The sequence below is a fragment of the Mesoplodon densirostris genome, chromosome 6, assembly GCF_025265405.1.
Source record: "Mesoplodon densirostris isolate mMesDen1 chromosome 6, mMesDen1 primary haplotype, whole genome shotgun sequence".
Classification (NCBI taxonomy): Eukaryota; Metazoa; Chordata; class Mammalia; order Artiodactyla; family Ziphiidae; genus Mesoplodon; species Mesoplodon densirostris.
The window spans coordinates 70,058,939-70,065,656 of NC_082666.1; the positions used below are offsets into that span (position 1 = coordinate 70,058,939).

Genomic DNA, 6,718 nt, shown 5'->3' on the forward strand with positions numbered 1-6,718 from the left:
TTTTCTGGCCACGCTCCACGGCTTGTGGGATCTTAGTTCCCAGACCAGGGATGGAACCCATGCCCCTGCAGTGGAAGCGCAGAGTCCTAACCATTGGACCACCAGGGAATTCCCATTATTTATTGTTTTTTAAAGAAAAAAAGTTACATGCTATATTTTAGTACTACAATTTGGGAGAGAAGCGTACATGAAAGGTAAATATCAGCTGGAAATCCTTCTGAATCATTTTGATGACTTCAATAAATTTTTTAATGCAACAGTCTGTTATTTTATCTCTTCATTTTTTCTTTCCTCTCTACTTTTATTTTAATCATATTTTAACAAGTCTTTAACAATAACATACTGTGTACAAAGAACTCTGTGTAAATGGGGCCTGAGGGAGTTGGATGTAGGGAAGCGGGGACTGGATCTTGCATTCTAAGCAATCCTCTCCCCTTAAGGACACTGTAGTCTTACAGGGAAAATAAGACAACTACAAAAATACCACAGTACAGGGGCTTCCCTGGTGGCACAGTGGTTAAGAATCTGCCTGCCAATGCAGGGGACACGGGTTCAAGCCCTGGTCCAGGAAGATCCCACATGCTGCAGAGCAACTACTGAGCCTGCGCTCTAGAGCCCGTGAGCCACAACTACTGAGCCCGTGTGCTGCAACTAATGAAGCCCACGTGTCTAGAGCCCGTGTTCCACAACAAGAGAAGCCACCACAATGAGAAGCCTGTGTACCGCAACAAAGAGTAACCCCTGCTTGCCGCAACTAGAGAAAGCCCACACGCAGCAACGAAGACCCAACACAGCCAAAAATAAAAATAAATTTAAAATAAATTAATTAAAAAAAAGAAAAAACCACAGTACAGGTAGAAAGTGAGACATGCCCATGAAGTGAAGTTTTACCAGATGTAAAGGAAAGGATTATCTCATTCTGGGATAAGTAGTGAAAAGGGATGAAAATGACATATATTGAGGGCGAATTATATGGCAGGTACCGAGCTAGATGGTTAACATGCATAATTTTTTTTGGCAGCATCCCTGGCATGTGGGATATTAGTTCCCCAACCAGGGATCGAGCTTGTGCCATGCCCCCTGCAGTGGAAGTGCGTAGTCTTAACCACTTGACCTCCAGGGAAGTCCCGACATGCATGATTTAATTTCATATCACTTTTTACCCTGTTAGACGTTAAAAAAAAATCCCATTTTTCAGGAGAGGTAACTGAGTCTTGAGGAGAATACATAACCAAGGCAAGTTTCCAGTTAGGAAGCAGCAAAATCTAGGGTTGAACTCTGGTCTGTTTGCCTCTAAAGATAGCAGGCGGGAGAGGTAGTATCTTTTACTATTTTTATTTTTGAAAGTGATTTATTGCAGTTTTAAGAAATAGAAACTTTATGTATGTGTATTGTAGGATAGAAGAATTGTAAGAGATTGAAAGGCAGGAAACAGACATTCAGTACAGCATCAACACAGACGCAGAGGCTGGAGGGAGAGAAATGGTGGGCACTCAAGCTGACTGGAATGGGCTGCCTGTAGGCTGACCTTAAGTTCTCAGACCTAAAAAATGCTTTTAAAAGAGAGGAAAGAAAGACATTTAAATCTGCACAGGGAGATTTAATACCTGTGTCAACACATCTGCAGGAGATTATTTCTAGGATTTCTCCATTTGACCTTGGTGTCCTGCTTCTACTGAGCTTCTGTTCTGGGTTTCCCTGTTGCCTCTACATTATGACATTTCCACTCAGAGGTGAATGTACCAGCTCCTCAGAATACTGGTACTAATGCCTATCATTTATTTTCAACACATAGTTTTTGAACCCCTACTATAAGCCTGCCCTAGGTCATAACTGCCAACATAAATCAAATGGAGGCCCTGCCTCATAATTATGTCTTACTTGGGCCTCCCTCAAATGCCCTGTCAAATGATGAGCTCCTTTGAGGTTCATTTGTAAGTTCCTGTAGTAGAGCAAAGTGGTTAAGGGAATGACTTGACGTCAGACAGACCTGAGTTCAAGTCCCAGTTCTACTCACTGTGAATTGTGGAAATGTGATCACACAAAGCTTCTGTAAGCCTCAGTTTCCTTCTCTATAAATTGGAGATAATGATAATATAAGTATACATGGGAAGCATAGATTGGTTGCTACATCTACTTTTTTTGACAAGGAAAAACTATTTAAATTATGCACTCAATTCAATTGGTGTATTTCAGAAAGTGCAATATTTTTCTTCATTATCAATAAAAGGAGTTAGAAGTTAACTTCAAAGAAATAAGGAAATGACAAATTACCTGAAAAGTCACAGTCACATATGCATTCACTGCATCCTAGAGAAGAGGGGCAAGTTAGGTTCACCCACTTTCATGAGTTTCTTCAAATACCAGACCTATTCATGGGTGGAAGAGAAAAGGCAAATTTTTTAAAGAAGTATGTTATTAAATGAGGTATTTGCAATTCTTAAGAGTACCAGGTGGGGAGTATGTTTTCTAAACTAGATCTAGGAAGTACAATACGGACTCAATCTGTCCTCCTCCCCTCCAAATCTGTTTACTTATTAATGAATTTAAAAACAAACAAACAACAAAAAAAGATTTAAAAACAACAACAACAACAATTTCACACATACCACCAAAACAGAAAAATAAAACACTAAGAGGTCCCAGATTACTCTCCAGACAGGAACCAGTGGTTCTAGGCTCAACAGTTCAAGCCTAGAATTCATCTGTTACAAAGGCATCATGAACATGCCTTACTTCCAAACACAAAAATTTTTGTAACAATAAAACCAAAAACTAGTCCTGGTCACTTTTCTAACATACTCAAATTTAACTAGTATTTAAACTGAGTCGGGAGAAGAAAGAAATCCATACTTACGGGCCAAGGGTGGGTGCAGAGCATTTGTCCTTGCCCTCATGAAAGGCAGAGACATTCAGCTGCTAAAGAAATAACTAGTCCTTTGTAGTCAGACAGTTTATTATTTCCATAGACAGCAATAGCAAGATCCGCAAAGGTGCCAGCTCCCTGTGTCCTTTGCCCCACAAGACAGCACTAAAGCAAAAGGGGTCAGATAACAAGGCAACATGGGTGATAATGGGCTCTGGTTCTGAGGAACCAGTTTTATTTATTTATTTATTAACATTTATTTATTTATTTGGCCGCGCTGGGTCTTAGTTGCAGCCCGCGGGATCTTTTGAGTTGCGACAAGCTCTTAGTTGTGGCATGTGGGATCTAGTTCCCTGACCAGGGATCAAACCCGGGCCCCCTGCATTGGGAGCATGGAGTCTTAGCCACTGGACCACCAGGGAAGTCCCAGGAACCAGTTTTATACTAAGCAGTTTGAGTATTTCCTGCTAAGCAACTTTATAGCATGCAGCTGTACCCTAAAGTGTGGGGGAGAGAGGAATTTCAAGGCAGAAGCCCTTATATCTTACCAGAACCTGGGAGGCAGTAAGAAATTGTCTCATAACAGCCTCGAGGAAAGATAAAAAGGAAGGTGAGAAATGGCCTTGTAGCAGCTCCTCCCAAGCCTCCCATTCTCTCATGTTCTGAGAGGATTATGGGGCATTTTACCAAGACTTAGATCTCCTGAGGTGAAGCCTTGTCCATGTGGCCTATATGGATATTTGCAAGGACACCTGCACAGAGCAGTTTCCCTACAACTTCACCCCCTAACCTTTCATATCACCAGTCAAGAACTCTCTTTAGAAACATAGCCCTTGCTATAGTCTGTGAATAGGGCTGTGAATAGGTAAAAGGAAATCGGATCGGGTTCGAGAAAGTTTATCTTGTTCTACTGTCTGGCGTGGTAGCCGTTAGTCAGCAGCTGCTGGGAAGTTTCTGAGAGGTCTTAGATTAAGATTCCCTATAGGCCAACGGTCAAGTTGGAGGTGACAGTCTGCCTTAAAAACTAACCAGGCCGCCCGCCCGCGCGTCCCTCGGTCACCCTGCAGCAAGCAGTCCCTTCGACCGTCCGACCCAGAAACGCCGGCCGAGCCCGAGGCCTCGGCTCTTGCTCCCTGGCGGAGGGATCCGCGGCGGCTGAGGAAGCGGCGCTGAGCCTAGACGGAAGCAGCAGCTACCGCGGTGGCGGAGGCAGCGCATAAAGGGGCCGCCGACAGCGCATAAAGGGGCCGCCGACAGCGCATAAAGGGGCCGCCGCCGGGTGATGCGGCAACCCCTGCGGCAGGCTCAGGAGCCGAGTGGGCCACGGCCCCAAGTTCGTCCCGCCGGAGCCGCGCTGCGGAACTCCCCATCTTCTCCGGCCGACCCGCGATCACCGAGGCGGCCTCACGCCCCCTCGCCCTTTCCGCGTCCCTCCCCTGCCCTTGTTCACGCCCGGGGGGCCGCCTCCACCCGCCTCTCGCGATGGCTCTGAAGAGAATCCACAAGGAATTGAACGACCTGGCGCGGGATCCCCCAGTACCGTGTTCAGCAGGTCCCGTTGGAGATGATATGTTCCATTGGCAAGCTACAATAATGAGGCCAAATGACAGTCCCTATCAGGGTGGAGTATTTTTCTTGACAATTCATTTCCCAACAGATTACCCCTTCAAACCACCTAAGGTTGCATTTACAACAACACTTTATCATCCAAATATTAACAGTAATGGCAGCATTTGTCTTGATATTCTACGGTCACAGTGGTCTCCGGCACTATTTCAAGAGTACTTTTGTCCATCTGTTCTCTGTTGTGTGATCCCAATCCAGATGATCCTTTAGTGCCTGAGATTGCTCGGATCTACAAAACAGATAGAGAAAAGTGCAACAGAATAGCTCGGGAATGGACTCAGAAGTATGCGATGTAATTAAAGAAATTATTGGATAACCTCTACAAATAAAGATAGGGGAACTCTGAAAGAAAGTCCTTTTGATTTCCATTTGACTGCTTTCTATGAGCCCAGGCCTCATCTTCCCCTGTGCACGTTTACCTGATACAGCAGGGCTGCGTGTTGTACATACTTGGAACAACAAGCTAGAAATACTGTACTTCTGTACCAACATTGCCTCCTAGAAGTGTGTGTGTGACAAGCCAGTTCTCCAGGCATAACCTAGGTGTGAGACTAAAAGCTTTCCTTATTGACTTAAATTTGGATAATGGCAGAGTGAGGGGTGGTGGGTATGGTGTGTGCTTGGATGGGGAAGGAAAGCTCCACTGACCTGTAGGAGGTGGTTTTTTAAGTGAAATCCCGTTAAACTCAAAACAGTTATGAAAAGCAAGGCGAAGAACATGAAGCTGTTTCTGTATTCATCTTATTCCGAAGGACTTAACGTCTTAGGTGAAAGTTATGACCAATCAGATTAAACTCTACCTACATCCTGTATTTTAAGGTCTAAGTTTAACGGGTCAACATTTAAATGGATTGGAGCTATTAGTAAGTGAAGTGTGATGGGCTTTGTTTCCAACTCTTTTACATCTCCCCACCCTTCAACCTTCGTCCTTCAGCCCCTCTTTCTCTCTTCCATATTCTTTGGTTTGTATGGGGTTTCTCAGTTAATACATAGCTAATAGCTCTTATTTTTCTTATGTTTTTAACTGCTTAGGTCTATCTGGATGTAAGGGTGAAAATTTATTCAGTGGAAATACTTGTGTATATTTAAAGACCCAATTGCTCCTCTGGAGCTTGTACATTCAAGAATGATTAATCTGTGTAATAAACTGATTACTACAGTCATTACATAAAAACAAAAACTAGCCAGATGCTCTTCAGATCAGAGCTGAAAGAGATGAATGGACCCTCCCCAGTCCCATCCCTCCCCAGCAGTTAAGGTTGTCCTGTGCTAGCTACCACACCCAAGTGCTTGGCATCAGTCCCCACAGCAATTATGTCACCCTTTTGCCAGTTGTCCCCATGTCTTATTCACACCATATGCCCAGACTTGTTCCTAGGTGGCTCAGTAGTTTCTTCCTTGTACCACCTAGAACATCTACAGTCCTCTGATATGTGGGCAACACTAGAAGCACTTTAGAGTTGTCATCTCACATCCATGATCATTATCATCATTATCCATAACCGCCCAAATCTAGCAAGCTTAGCTGGGCAGCAAAAGGACATCGAGTTAGAATCTCCCACCTCCTGGCTCTTCTTTGATACACACAAATTCCAGTATCCCAGTATCCCAGGAGGTAGACTTGAGAGGAAAAGAGTGAATGAGTTAATTACACAGTCCACGTGCCAAGACGAGCCAGGTCCAGTGCCCCAGACTCTGTGTCCCCAAACTCCCTTTGCTACTTGACTGCGTAGTTGGCAGTTTGGGTATGTGTGCCAGGCTTCCTTTGTCTCAGGTGCTAGAATCACTGGAGCTTATTTTTAGGCCCGGTTCTGACTTGTAGATGGATTGCTGCCCTGTGCAATAGTATATTCAGGTGGCTATGGTCCTTACCTGGGAAGCTCAGGTCAAATCAGCTTGCTTCCATTGATGTTCATCCTCCAAGAGTCCTTTTCCATAGGCGTTCACATGGGTCACAAACAGAGGGCATGGGTCTTGTGCAATCTTATGCCCCGTTTGGCCCCTCTGAGCTGAGACTTGACTTTCCTGGTGCCAAGTACCAGACTACACTGCTAGCCCATTGCCCAATGCCATGAGTCAGTGAAAATGCAACAAGGCATATTTCGGGAGGCACTTTTAGAGCAAACATCACAACTTAAACTATGCTCAATGAGCAGAGTTCCCTTTTCCATGCATAGTTTTACAGTTTTCTTAAAAGCTGCAGAGCTGTACCATTCCAGTACATTC

General features: G+C 44.4%; 1 pseudogene; it reads left to right on the forward strand.

Annotated features, from left to right (window-relative positions):
* The first annotated feature begins 4,348 nt into the window (after positions 1-4,348).
* Positions 4,349-4,865, forward strand: LOC132491935 (ubiquitin-conjugating enzyme E2 D2-like; annotated as a pseudogene).
* The last annotated feature ends 1,853 nt before the right edge of the window (positions 4,866-6,718 follow it).